The sequence below is a fragment of the Triticum urartu genome, chromosome 7A (genome assembly GCF_056163025.1).
Source record: "Triticum urartu cultivar PI428250 chromosome 7A, HENAU_Tu73, whole genome shotgun sequence".
Classification (NCBI taxonomy): Eukaryota; Viridiplantae; Streptophyta; class Magnoliopsida; order Poales; family Poaceae; genus Triticum; species Triticum urartu.
In genome coordinates, this window is record NC_141879.1 from 30,338,205 (window position 1) to 30,352,412 (window position 14,208).

The following is a 14,208-nucleotide window of genomic DNA, read 5'->3' on the forward strand; positions in this document are numbered from 1 at the left end:
GCAAGAACCAATCTTACCTACGCATCAAAACCACAACGATAGTTTGTCAAGTTGGTGTTGTTTTAACCTTTGCAAGGACCGGGCGTAGCCACACTTGGTTCAACTAAAGTTGGAGAAACTGTCACCCGCAAGCCACCTATGTGCAAAGCACGTCGGGAGAACCGGTCTCGCGTAAGCGTACGCGTAATGTCGGTCTGGGCCACTTCGTCAAACAATACCGCCGAACCAAAGTATGACATCCTGGTAAGCAGTATGACTTATATCGCCCACAACTCACTTGTGTTCTACTCGTGCATATAACATCAACACATAAAACCTAGGCTCGGATGCCACTGTTGGGGAACGTGGTAATTTCAAAAAAATTCCTACGCACACGCAAGATCATGGTGATTCATAGCAACGAGAGGGGAGAGTGTGATCTATGTACCCTTGTAGATCGACAACGGAAGCGTTTGGTTGATGTAGTCGTATGTCTCCACGGCCCGACCGATCAAGCACCGAAACTACGGCACCTCCGAGTTCTAGCACACGTTCAGCTCGATGACGATCCCCGGACTCCGATCCAGCAAAGTGTCGGGGAGGAGTTCCGTCAGCACGACGGCGTGGTGACGATATTGATGTACTACTGTCGTAGGGCTTCGCCTAAGCACCGCTACAATATTATCAAGGACTATGGTGGAAGGGGGCGCCGCACACGGCTAAGAATATGATCACGTGGATCAACTTGTGTCTCTAGGGGTGCCCCTGCCTCTGTATATAAAGGTTCAAGAGGGGGAGGACGGTCGGCCATCATAGGGCGCGCCAGGAGGAGTCCTACTCCCTCCGGGAGTAGGACTTCCCCCCCCCCAATCCTAGTTGGAATAGGATTCGCGAGGTGGGAAAAGAGGGAGAGAGAAGGAGGGGGGCGCCGGCCCCCTCTCTCCTTGTCCTATTCGGACTAGGGGGAGGGGCGCGCGGCCCAGCCCTGGCCGCCTCTCCTCTTCTACCACTAAGACCCACTAAGGCCCATATAGCTCCCGGGGGGTTCCGGTAACCTCCCGGTACTCCGGTAAAATCCCGATTTCACCCGGAACACTTCCGATATCCAAACATAGGCTTCCAATATATCAATCTTTATGTCTCGACCATTTCGAGACTCCTCGTCATGTCCGTGATCTCATCCGGGACTCCGAACAACCTTCGGTACATCAAAACGTATAAACTCATAATATAACTGTCATCGAAACCTTAAGCGTGCGGACCCTACGGGTTCGAGAACAATGTAGACATGACTGAGACACGTCTCCGGTCAATAACCAATAGCGGGACCTGGATGCCCATATTGGTTCCTACATATTCTACGAAGATCTTTTATTGGTCAGACCGCATAACAACATACGTTGTTCCCTTTGTCATCGGTATGTTACTTGCCCGAGATTCGATCGTCGGTATCCAATACCTAGTTCAATCTCGTTACCGGCAAGTCTCTTTACTCGTTCCGTAATACATCATCCCGCAACTAACTCATTAGTTGCAATGCTTGCAAGGCTTAAGTGATGTGCACTACCGAGAGGGCCCAGAGATACCTCTCCGACGATCGGAGTGACAAATCCTAATCTCGAAATACGTCAACCCAACATGTACCTTTGGAGACACCTGTAGAGCACCTTTATAATCACCCAGTTACGTTGTGACGTTTGGTAGCACACAAAGTGTTCCTCCGGCACACGGGAGTTACATAATCTCATAGTCATAGGAACATGTATGAGTCATGAAGAAAGCAATAACAACATACTAAACGATCGGGTGCTAAGCTAATGGAATGGGTCATGTCAATCAGATCATTCAACTAATGATGTGATCCCATTAATCAAATGACAACTCTTTGTCCATGGTTAGGAAACATAACCATCTTTTGATTAACGAGCTAGTCAAGTAGAGGCATACTAGTGACACTCTCTTTGTCTATGTATTCACACATGTATTATGTTTCCGGTTAATACAATTCTAGCATGAATAATAAACTTTTATCATGATATAAGGAAATAAATAATAACTTTATTATTGCCTCTAGGGCATATTTCCTTCACCCCTGCCCCCGTATATAAAGGAGTGGAGGAGGGGGAGGGCCGGCCCTCTCTATGGCACGCCCTAGGGGAGTCCTACTCCCACCGGGAGTAGGATTCCCCCTTTCCTAGTAGAACTAGGAGCCCTTCCAAGTAGTAGGAGTAGGAGGGAAGGAAAGGGAAGGGAAAAGGAGAAGGAAGGAAGGGGGGGGCCTCCCTAGTCCAATTAGGACCAGCCCATGGGGAGGGGTGCGGCCACCCTTTGAGGCCTTTCTCTCCTTTCCCGTATGGCCCATTAAGGCCCAATACGAATTCCCGTAACTCCCCGGTACTCCCGAAAATACCCGAATCACTTGGAACCTTTCCGATGTCCGAATATAGTCGTCCAATATATCGATCTTTACGTCTCAATCATTTCGAGACTCCTCGTCATGTCCCCGATCTCATCCGGGACTCTGAACTCCTTCGGTACATCAAAACACATAAACTCATAATATAACCGTCATCCAACTTCAAGCGTGCGGACCCTACGGGTTCGAGAACTATGTAGACATGACCGAGACACGTCTCCGGTCAATAACCAATAGCGGAACCTAGATGCTCATATTGGCTCCTACATATTCTACGAAGATCTTTATCGGTCAAACCGCATAACAACATACGTTGTTTCCTTTGTCATCGGTATGTTACTTGCCCGAGATTCGATCGCCGGTATCTCAATACCTAGTTCAATCTCGTTACCGGCAAGTCTCTTTACTCCTTTCGTAACACATCATCCCGCAACTAACTCATTAGTTGCAATGCTTGCAAGGCTTATAGTGATGTGCATTACCGAGTGGGCCCAGAGATACCTCTCCGACAATCGGAGTGACAATCCTAATCTCGAAATACGCCAACCCAACAAGTACCTTCGGAGACACCTGTAGAACACCTTTATAATCACCCAGTTACGTTGTGACGTTTGGTAGCATACAAAGTGTTCCTCCGGTAAACGGGAGTTGCATAATCTCATAGTCATAGGAACATGTATAAGTCATGAAAAAAGCAATAGCAACAAATTAAACGATCAAGTGCTATGCTAACGGAATGGGTCAAGTCAATCACATCATTCTCCTAATGATGTGATCTCGTTAATCAAATGACAACTCATGTCTATGGTTAGGAAACATAACCATCTTTGATCAACGAGCTAGTCAAGTAGAGGCATACCAGTGACACTCTGTTTGTCTATGTATTCACACATGTATTATGTTTCTGGTTAATACAATTCTAGCATGAATAATAAACATTTATCATGATATAAGGAAATAAATAATAACTTTATTATTGCCTCTAGGGCATATTTCCTTCAAGGTTCACCATCATAGAAAGATGATCGAGTCTCCGGAATCCTCAAATCTGCAGCCAAACTCATTCTTTTGAATCTATATTCATACTCACAGTTGTGGTTTTGAAGGTCATAGACTTGGGCTTGGAGGTGCTCTATCTTCTCAGATAGCTTGAAGATGGCTTCCTCGGTGTTCTTGGCATCCGGCTTGTAGTTGTTAGTGAACTCTGCGAGCATCGTGTGGCTAGCGTTGATTCCACGCTCCACCATCCCCTGGCACTTGAAAACTTGTTGCTCCAATGCTTCAAGCCTCGTTTCTATGCTTCCGATCCCCTTTGGTCCCTCTTTATCGCGGATGTGCAGCAACCCATCACGCAACTCAATGGTTTGAGGGTGTCGCAACACCTCCGCGAGGTAAGGGTTGATGACCATCTCGAAGAACTTGTCCTTGGAGGCGCTTGGGGCCGTCATGATAACCTAGATCTGTCAGAAAAATAGCTCGAAACAAAAACAGGAGATTTTTGCGTGATACGGAAGTCAAAACCTCCGGGAGATTATATAATGAATTTTTACCGACCAAAATACGTAACGTGCAAGAAAACGGAGTCTGGAAGGCACACGAGGTGCTCACGAGGTAGGGGGCACGCCCAGGGGGGTAGGGCGCGCCCACCACCCTCGTGGGGCCCTCGTGTCCTTCCCGGACTACTACTTATTTTTCTATTTTTCTAAATATTCCAAAACAGAGAAATATTGCCTTAAAAATTGTTTTGGAGTCGGTTTACTTACCGTACCACATACCTATTCCTTTTCGGAGTCTGAAACGTTCAGGAAAGTGTCTCTTATGTATTCCTCCGGGGTTACGGTTTCAATGATATTGGTTTCAACATTTATGGGATTACCTGAGATATAATGTTTGATTCTTTGACCGTTTACCACCTTCGGATTTGTGCCTTCGAAGTTGTTGATTTTTATGGCACCGGAACGATAGACCTCTTCGATAACATAGGGGCCTTCCCATTTAGAGAGATGTTTTCCTGCAAAAAATCTTAAATGAGAGTTGTATAGCAATACATAATCACCTACATTAAACTCACGCTTTTGTATCCTTTTGTCATGCCATCTTTTAACTTTTTCTTTAAACAACTTGGCATTTTCATAAGCTTGGGTTCTCCATTCATCAAGTGAGCTAATATCAAATAACCTCTTTTCACCGGCAAGTTTAAAATCATAGTTAAGCTCTTTAATAGCCCAATATGCCTTATGTTCTAGTTCGAGAGGTAAGTGACATGCTTTTCCATAGACCATTTTATACGGAGACATACCCATAGGATTTTTGTATGCAGTTCTATAAGCCCATAACGCATCATCAAGTTTCTTAGACAAATTCTTTCTAAACCTATTAACAGTCTTTTGCAAAAATTAATTTGAGCTCTCTATTGCTCAACTCTACTTGACCACTAGACTGAGGGTGATAAGGAGATGCAATTCTATGATTAACATCATATTTAGCAAGCATTTTACGGAATGCACCATGAATAAAGTGTGAACCACCATCAGTCATTAAATATCTAGGGACTCTAAACCTCGGGAAAATAACGTCTTTAAGCATTTTAATAGAAGTGTTATGATCAGCACTACTAGTTGGAATAGCTTCTACCCACTTAGTAACACAATCAGCAGCAACTAGAATATGTGTGTATCCATTAGAGGCAGGAAAAGGTCCCATATAATCAAAGCCCAAACATCAAACGGTTCAATAACAAGAGAATAATTCATAGGCATTTCTTGACGTCTACTAATATTACCAATTCTTTGACATTCATCACAAGACAAGACAAACTTACGGGCATCCTTGAAGAGAGTAGGCCAATAAAAACCAGATTGCAATACCTTATGTGCAGTTCTATCTCCAGCGTGGTGTCCTCCATAAGACTCGGAATGACACTTGCGTAGGATCTGTTCCTGTTCATGCTCAGGTACACAACGTCTAATAACACCATCTACCCCTTCTTTATAAAGATGTGGGTCATCCCAAAAGTAATGTCTTAAATAATAGAAAACCTTTTTCTTTTGTTGGTATGTGAAGCTAGGTGGTATAAATTTAGCAACAATATAATTAGCATAATCAGCATACCATGGAGTACTATGAGAAGTACTTATAACATTTAATTGTTCATCAGGAAAGCTATCATTAATAGGTAGTGGGTCATCAAAAATATTTTCTAACCTAGACAGGTTGTCTGCAACGGGGTTCTCAGCTCCCTTTCTATCAACAATATGTAAATCAAATTCTTGTAGCAAGAGAACCCATCTAATAAGTTTAGGTTTAGCATCTTTCTTTTCCATAAGATATTTAATAGCAGGATGATCAGTTTGAATAGTTACTTTAGAATCAACAATATAAGATCTGAACTTATCACAAGCAAATACAACTGCTAAGAGTTCTTTTTCAGTAGTAGCATAATTTCTTTGAGCATTGTCTAGAGTCTTACTAGCATAATGAATAACATTTAATTTCTTATCAACTCTTTGCCCTAGAACAGCACCTACAGCATAATCACTAGCATCACACATAATTTCAAAGGATAGGTTCCAATCAGGTGGCTGAACAACAGGTGCAGAGACTAATGCTTTCTTAAGTATTTCAAATGCTTCTACACAATCATCATCAAAGACAAATGGTATATCTTTTTGCAATAAATTAGTGAGAGGCCGAGAAATTTTTGAGAAGTCCTTAATGAACCTCCTGTAAAATCCGGCGTGACCAAGGAAACTTCTTATACCTTTGATGTCCTTGGGACATGGCATCTTTTCAATAGCATCAACCTTGGCTTTATCAACTTCAATACCTCTTTCAGAAACTTTATGCCCCAAGACAATACCTTCATTAACCATAAAGTGGCACTTTTCCTAATTCAAGACAAGATTAGTTTCTTCACATCTCTGCAAAACTCGATCAAGATTGCTCAAGCAATCATCAAAAGAGGAACCATAGATGGAAAAGTCGTCCATGAAAACCTCACAAATCTTTTTCACAAAAGTCAGAGAATATAGCCATCATGCATCTTTGAAAGGTAGCAGGTGCATTACATAAACCAAAAGGCATACGTCTATAAGCAAAAGTACCAAAAGGGCATGTAAAAGTAGTCTTTGATTGATCTCTAGCCGGCACAGGTATTTGAGAGAAACCAGAATAACCATCTAGAAAGCAATAGTGTGTATGTTTGCATAATCGTTCTAGCATTTGATCAATAAAAGGTAAGGGGTAATGATCTTTCTTAGTAGCTTTATTTAATTTTTGGAAATCAATTACCATCCTATAACCTGTGATAATTCTTTGTGGAATCAATTCATCTTTATCATTAGGAACAACAGTAATACCTCCCTTCTTAGGGACACAATGGGCAGGACTTACCCACTCACTATCAGCAACGGGATAGATTATACCTGCCTCCAGAAGCTTGAGTATTTCTTTTCTTACCACTTCTTTCATTTTAGGATTCAGACGTCGTTGAGGATCACGAACTGGTTTGGCATCTGCTTCCAAATTTATTTTATGTTGACATAGAGTGGGACTAATGCCCTTAAGATCATCAAGAGTATATCCAATAGCAGCATGATGCTTCTTCAGAGTTTTCAATAATCTTTCTTCTTCATGCTCTGAAAGGTTAGCACTAATAATAACAGGATATATCTTCTTTTCATCAAGATAAGCATATTTAAGATTATCAGGCAAGGGTTTGAGCTCAAACACGGGATCACCCTTGGGTGGAGGAGGATCCCCTAAAATTTCAACAGGCAAGTCGTGATGCAGAATAGGTTCCTGTTTAAAGAATACTTCTTCTATTTCCCTTCTTTCATTCATGAACATATCATTTTCATGGTCTAGCAAATAATGTTCTAAAGGATCACTAGGAGGTACGGCAACAGAAGCAAGACCAATAATTTCATCCTTACTAGGTAATTCTTCCTCACGATGTTGTTTACTAAATTTAGAGAAATTAAACTCATGAACCATATCATCCAAACCAACAGTAACAATATTCTTAGTGCAGTCTATGGTAGCATTGACAGTGTTTAAGAAAGGTCTACCAAATATAATTGGACAAAAGCTATCTTGCGGAGAAGTAAGAACAAGAAAATCAGCAGGATATTTAGTTTTCCCACACAAGACTTCAACATCTCTAACAATTCCAATTGGTGAAATAGTATCTCTATTGGCAAGTTTAATAGTAACATCAATATCTTCTAACTCAACAGGTGCAATTCCATTCTTAATTTCTTTGTATAAGTCATGAGGTATAACACTAGAACTAGCACCCATATCACATAAGCCATGATAACAATGATCTCCTATTTTAACAGAAATAACATGCACGCCTACCACAGGTCTATGTTTATCTTTAGCACAAGGTTTAGCAATTCTAGCAGTTTCACCTTCGAACTGAATAACATGCCCATCAATATACAAGAGATCTTTAACAATAGCAATATTAGGTTCTACTTTAACTTGCTGAGGAGGTGTATAAGTTCTAATATTGCTTTTACGAAAAACAGTTGAAGCTTTAGCATGATCCTTTATTCTAACAGGGAAAGGTGGTTTCTCAATGTAAGAAGTAGGAACAATATGATCATTATAAGTGACAGTCTTTTCTTCAAGTTTAATAGGTGCAACTACTTTTACTTCTATGGGAGGATGATATTTAAACCACTTCTCCTTAGGGAGATCAACATAAGTAGCAAAAGATTCACAGAAAGAAGCTACTAACTCAGAGTCAAGTCCATATTTAGTGCTAAACTTACGGAAAATATCGGTGTCCATAAAAGATTTAACACAATCAAACTTAGGTGTCATTCCTGACTCCTTACCTTCGTCGAGGTCCCAATCTTCAGAGTTGTGTTTAATTCTATCCAATAAATTCCAGCTGAATTCAATAGTTTTCATCATAAAAGAGCTAGCACAAGAAGTATCGAGCATGGTGCGATTGTTTTCAGAAAGACGAGCATAAAAACTTTGCATAATTATTTATCTTGAGAGCTCATGATTGGGGCATGAATATAACATTGATTTAAGCCTCCCCCAAGCTTGAGCGATGCTTTCTCCTTCGCGAGGCCAGAAATTATATATATAATTGCGATCACGATGAACAAGATGGATAGGGTAATACTTTTGATGAAATTCCAGCTTCAATCTTTTATAGTCCCATGATCTCATATCATCACAAAGCCTATACCATATCAATGTGTCTCCCTTCAAAGATAAAGGGAAGACCTTCTTCTTAGCAACATCATCGGGTATACCTGCAAGCTTAAATAATCCACAAACTTCATCCACATATATTAAGTGCTCATCGGGATGCTTTGTTCCATCTCCTGTGAAAGGGTTAGCTAGCAGTTTTTCTATCATACCCGAAGGATACTCATAAGGAATTTCATTTTCAATAGGTTCAGTAGGTTGAGGAGCAACTCTTTGCTCTACTGGACGGGGTGAAGATATCCCGAACAAGCCCCTCAGAGAATTACTTTCCATAGTAACAAGTGACAGTAAATTTCAGCACACTATATAAATTTTTCATTACCGAATTCCACCTACCAAAGGCGCTACACTCCCCGGCAACGGCGCCAGAAAAGAGTCTTGATGACCCACAAGTATAGGGGATCTATCGTAGTCCTTTCGATAAGTAAGAGTGTCGAACCCAACGAGGAGCAGAAGGAAATGATAAGCGGTTTTCAACAAGGTATTCTCTGCAAGTACTAAAATAAGTGGTAACAAATAGTTTTGTGATAAGATAGATTGTAACGAGCAACAAGTAACAAAAGTAAATAAAGTGCAGCAAGGTGGCCCAATCCTTTTGTACCAAAGGACAAGCCAGAACAAACTCTTATAATAGGAAGAGCGCTCCCGAGGACACATGGGAATATCATCAAGCTAGTTTTCATCACGTTCATATGATTCGCGTTCGATACTTTGATAATTTGATATGTGGGTGGACCGGTGCTTGGGTGTTGTTCTTACTTGAACAAGCATCCCACTTATGATTAACCTCTATTGCAAGCATCTGCAACTACAACAAAAGTATTAAGGTAAACCTAACCATAGCATGAAACATATGGATCCAAATCAGCCCCTTACGAAGCAACACATAAACTAGGGTTTAAGCTTCTGTCACTCTAGCAACCCATCATCTACTTATTACTTCCCAATACCTTCCTCTAGGACCAAATAATGGTGAAGTGTTATGTAGTCGACGTTCACATAACACCACTAGAGGCTAGAGAACATACATCTTATCAAAATATCAAATGAATACCAAATTCACATGACTACTCATAGCAAGACTTCTCCCTTGTCCTCAGGAATGAACGTAATTACTCACAAAGCATATTCATGTTCATAATCAGAGGGGTAATAATATGCATATAGGATCTGAACATATGATCTTCCACCAATTAAACCAACTAGCATCAACTACAAGGAGTAATCAACACTACTAGCAACCTACTAGCACCAATCCCGGACTTTGAGACAAGAATTGGATACAAGAGTTGAACTAGGTTTGGAGATGAGACGGTGCTGGTGAAGATGTTGATGGAGATTGCCCTCTCCCGATGAGAGGAGCGTTGGTGATGACGATGGTGATGATTTCCCCCTCTGGGAGAGAAGTTTCCCCGGCAGAACAGCTGTGCCAAGGTTCCGCCTCGTGGCGGCGGAGTCTCGTCCCGAAAAGTTACGTCTTGTTTTTTTCTCATCGAAAGACCTCATATAGGAGAAGATGGGCATCAAAGAGCCACCAGGGGGCCCATGAGGTAGGGGGGCGCCCCCCACCCTTGTGAGAAGGGTGTGGGCCCCCTGGCCTTCATCTTTGGCGTGGATTTTTCTTTATTTCTTTTAAGACGTTCCGTGGAGTTTCAGGATTTTTGGAGTTGCGCAGAATAGGTCTCTAATATTTGCTCCTTTTCCAGACCAGAATTCTAGCTGCCGGCATTCTCTCTCTTTATGTAAACCTTGTAAAATAAGAGAAAATAGCCATAAGTATTGTGACATAAAGTGAAATAACAGTCCATAATGCGATAAATATCGATATAAAAGCATGATGCAAAATGGACGTATTAGAGCGCCGGCTGCAGCTCCTTGAGCAGATCGGGGCAAGGCGTGAAGCCCGGATCACCGTCGGGTTACCTCCGGATGCAGTTTATCCGGAGGAGGAGGTTGAGGAGGAGGAGGAGGAGGAGGTTGAGGAGGAGTAGGAGGAGCCGGAGGAGGATGTGGGGGACGCTGGCGACGCGGATCTGCAGGCGGAGCAGCAGGCCATCCTCGATCCCCTCTGCTTGGAGTCGGCTGCGGAGGCCAGACGCCGTTGCCGGCAGGAGATGGTGGCACATCAGGTCGCGGAGGAGTAGGAGATGCTCGCCTACATGGATGAGGTCGAGCAAGAGGAGGATGAGTCGGAGCCCTCCCACACACCCATCCACCCGGCGCCCGACACCGACGTTGTGGACATGTCCGACGACGAAGATTAGCTAGGGTAGTACGTAGGATCTGTGTTTGCATGCTTTGTATGGATCTAGGAGTTGAAATATAAGAGACTCGGATGCAGAGTGGCTAATTTGAGGCGTGACCGGTCACTGTCTGCGGACGCGCACGGTCGCGTCTGTGGGCATTTGAGGGATCGGATTTGTCAGGTCCGGCTGTAGATGCTCTAAAGGGAAGGGGGAGAGGAGAAGAACGAAAAGCAATAGGTTAAGGAAGGCAGAGCTTCGCGAGGAGGCGATGGAGCGTGGTCGCACGAGAGGAACGAGGCGGTGGGAATTTCCGAGTGTGTGGAGGCGTGGGTCCACTGGCTAGGGAAAGAAAGGGGTTCGGGCTGGTGCACCCCGCAGATTGAGTCGTCCAAATGCCGGGCTTGATTTTCCTGGCAAGAGTTTACACATGGTTTCAGGCCCTGGAAAAAGGAAGGGATTCGAAGGAGGGGGGTGATCAGGAAACCAAATGAGTCCTGGCGTGGTCTTTCGGGTCTTCTTCGCCTCTATCAACATTGAGTGCCTATTCGGAATCTCTCCGGTCTCAAAACTCCGCTCCCGAGCGAGAAGCTCGGTTTAAGCCACTCCCTGCAATTATGATGCCTCTCCCTCAGCTCCGCGAGCTGCAGTTATGGAGCGGAGAGGATCCGAACAGGGGTTGAGTGTCAGCTACGGCTTTGCCACGTCTCACAATACCTTGTCACTGTTTACACCCCGGTGAGCGGACTAGGCGTAGAGAGAAGTACACGGAAGGCGCACTAAAAAAGAAAGAAAGAATAGGAGTATTTGTAATGCCAAACATAACATTTTTTTATTTTATAACAATATGCTAGAAAAATGGTACAGTTGATGAGTTCGAGTGTCAATCTACTTCTGTTTTTTCCAAACCTTGTTTACTCCCGCACGGTCTTATGGCCATGCTCGACGTTGACGGTGAGTGCCAGTGACTATTCCGCATCCCCTCTTAGATCATTTCCAGCCGTTGGCCTCCCCAGGAGGCATAAAAATCGCCTCTGGGGGCGAGCCGACGATACAATGGGCGCTGGGGCGGTTGGGCATCCAGTCGTCGCCCCCAGGCGTCGATATTGGCTCAGTTTTCAGCCCACTTTCGGCGAACAGATGCCCCATATGGGCGAGAATCGGCCCATATTCGGCGTGATTCGTCGTTGCTCGGCGTTCAGTTATCAACATAAAATATTTTTTATCACATAGTTCATCATAGAAAATTAAATAGATCAACAAAATAGTGCAACAACAAATAGTTCAATACAAATAATATAGTTCAACAAATAAAAACTCATTTTTCATCGCACGTAGAGCCCGACGTCGCCCTTGATCCTCCATAGGTGCTCCACCAGATCCTGCTGCAGTTGATGCACCTGTGGATCTCGAATCTCCTGACGCATACTGAGGCAGGCATGCCAGTTTGCCGGTAGCTGGTGATCAACTTTGGCTAGAGGACCCTGCCTATAGTATGGTGGCTCTTCCTGCTCGCTCTTGATGATCTTGTTGTGCAAGATGACACAGCAAGTCATGATCTCCCACATTTGATCTTTTGACCAGGTCTGAGCAGGGTACCGGACAACAGCAAATCGAGTTTGGAGCACACCAAATGCCCGCTCGACATCCTTCCCGCAAGCCTCCTGCATCTTGGCAAAGTGGGACTTCTTGCCTCCTGGCACAGCGTTTGAGAGTCTTCACAAATGTAGACCATCTTGGATAGACGCGGTCAGCTAGGTGGTACCCCTTGTTGTAGTGCCGCCCATTGATCTCGAAGTTCACCGGAGGAGAATGACCTTCAACAAGCTTGGCAAAGACAGGGGAGCATTGCAGCACGTTGATGTCATTGTGAGTTCCTGGCATACCAAAGAAGGAGTGCCAAATCCAGAGGTCCTGTGTGGCCACCGCCTCAAGTACCACACTGCAACCGCCTTTGGCGCCTTTGTACATCCCCTGCCAAGCAAATGGGCAGTTCTTCCATTTCCAATGCATGCAGTCGATGCTTCCAAGCATCCCAGGAAATCCTCTTGCTGCATTCTATGCTAGGATCCGAGCAGTGCCTTTCGCATTGGGTGTTCGCAAGTATTGCGGTCCAAACACTGCCACCACTGCCCGACAGAACTTGTAGAAACACTCAGTGGTGGTGGACTCGGCCATGCGCCCGTAGTCGTCGAGTGAATCACCGGGAGCTCTGTATGCAAGCATCCTCATCGCTGTCGTGCACTTCTGGATTGAGGTGAATCCAAGTGTGCCGGTGCAATCCATCTTGCATTTGAAGTAGCTGTCGAGCTCCCGGATGGAATTCACAATCCTGAGGAAGAGTTTTCGGCTCATCCGATAACGGCGCCGAAATGTTTTGTCGCCGTGCAGTGGAGCATCGGCGAAGTAGTCAGAGTAGAGCATGTAGTAGCCTTCGAGACGATGCCGGTTCTTTGCTTTCATCCGCCCCGGCGCGGAGCCACCTCGCCGCGGCTTTTCATTGGTCGCCAACAGCTGGGCGAGGGCGGCGAGCACCATGAGATGTTCCTCTTCCTGGACGTCGGCCTCGGCTTCCTCCTCCAGCAGCGTGGCGAGCGCTTCCTCGTCGTCCGAGTCCATCGCCGAGGCAGGCAAATCGCCGAACACCTTGCGCCCGGCTCCGGCTTCCTCCGCCGCTAAACTGCCCCTCCGCGGCCGAAAACGGCGGAAAAATGCCCAGCTGCTGGTGGAGGGGGCTGCCTCGGCGAACCTTTGCTCTTTTTCCGGCGGGGATTGGCTATCTAGCGGCGGCGGGCGCCGCGCGGTGCCGTGATACTGCTGTTGGCGGCCGAGCGCGGGGGGGGGGGGGGGGGGGGGGGAGGGGGGGGAGACCAGTCGGGGAAGAAAGACTTGACTTTTCGCCTGAAGATGTGGGCCGGAGCCCCCGAGCGCCCTCCAATGCGCCGGGTTCCGCCTGCGAACGCCGGGCCCAAAAACGAGCCGAACCGGCGGATTTCGGCGTCCTGGAGACGCGACTGGGGCGTTTTTTCGGCGACGGCGCCGAAAAGTCTCTTGAGGAGCCTGTTGGGGGCGTGATTGAAGATGCTCTTAGTACTTGGCCACCGTTTGTCACACAATTGGTGTGTGCTCGAAATGGAGAGGGGGGAGGAGAGAGAAAGACTATTTGATACCAGAATGGCTGTGAGCATAATCCAAAAGTAATAATATTTGCAAAAGAGTTAATGCAAAATTAATCATCAAACAATAATCCACGAGCAAAATAAATCCTCGTTTCATTTTTTTTTTCTGAGAGTCGTTTCACTCCTAACCGGTCACCGCAGCCGTGCCCCCAAGACT

General features: G+C 44.9%; 1 pseudogene; it reads right to left on the reverse strand.

Annotated features, from left to right (window-relative positions):
• Positions 1–12,197: 12,197 nt before the first annotated feature.
• On the reverse strand, positions 12,198–13,491 carry LOC147957277 (uncharacterized; annotated as a pseudogene).
• Positions 13,492–14,208: the final 717 nt, after the last annotated feature.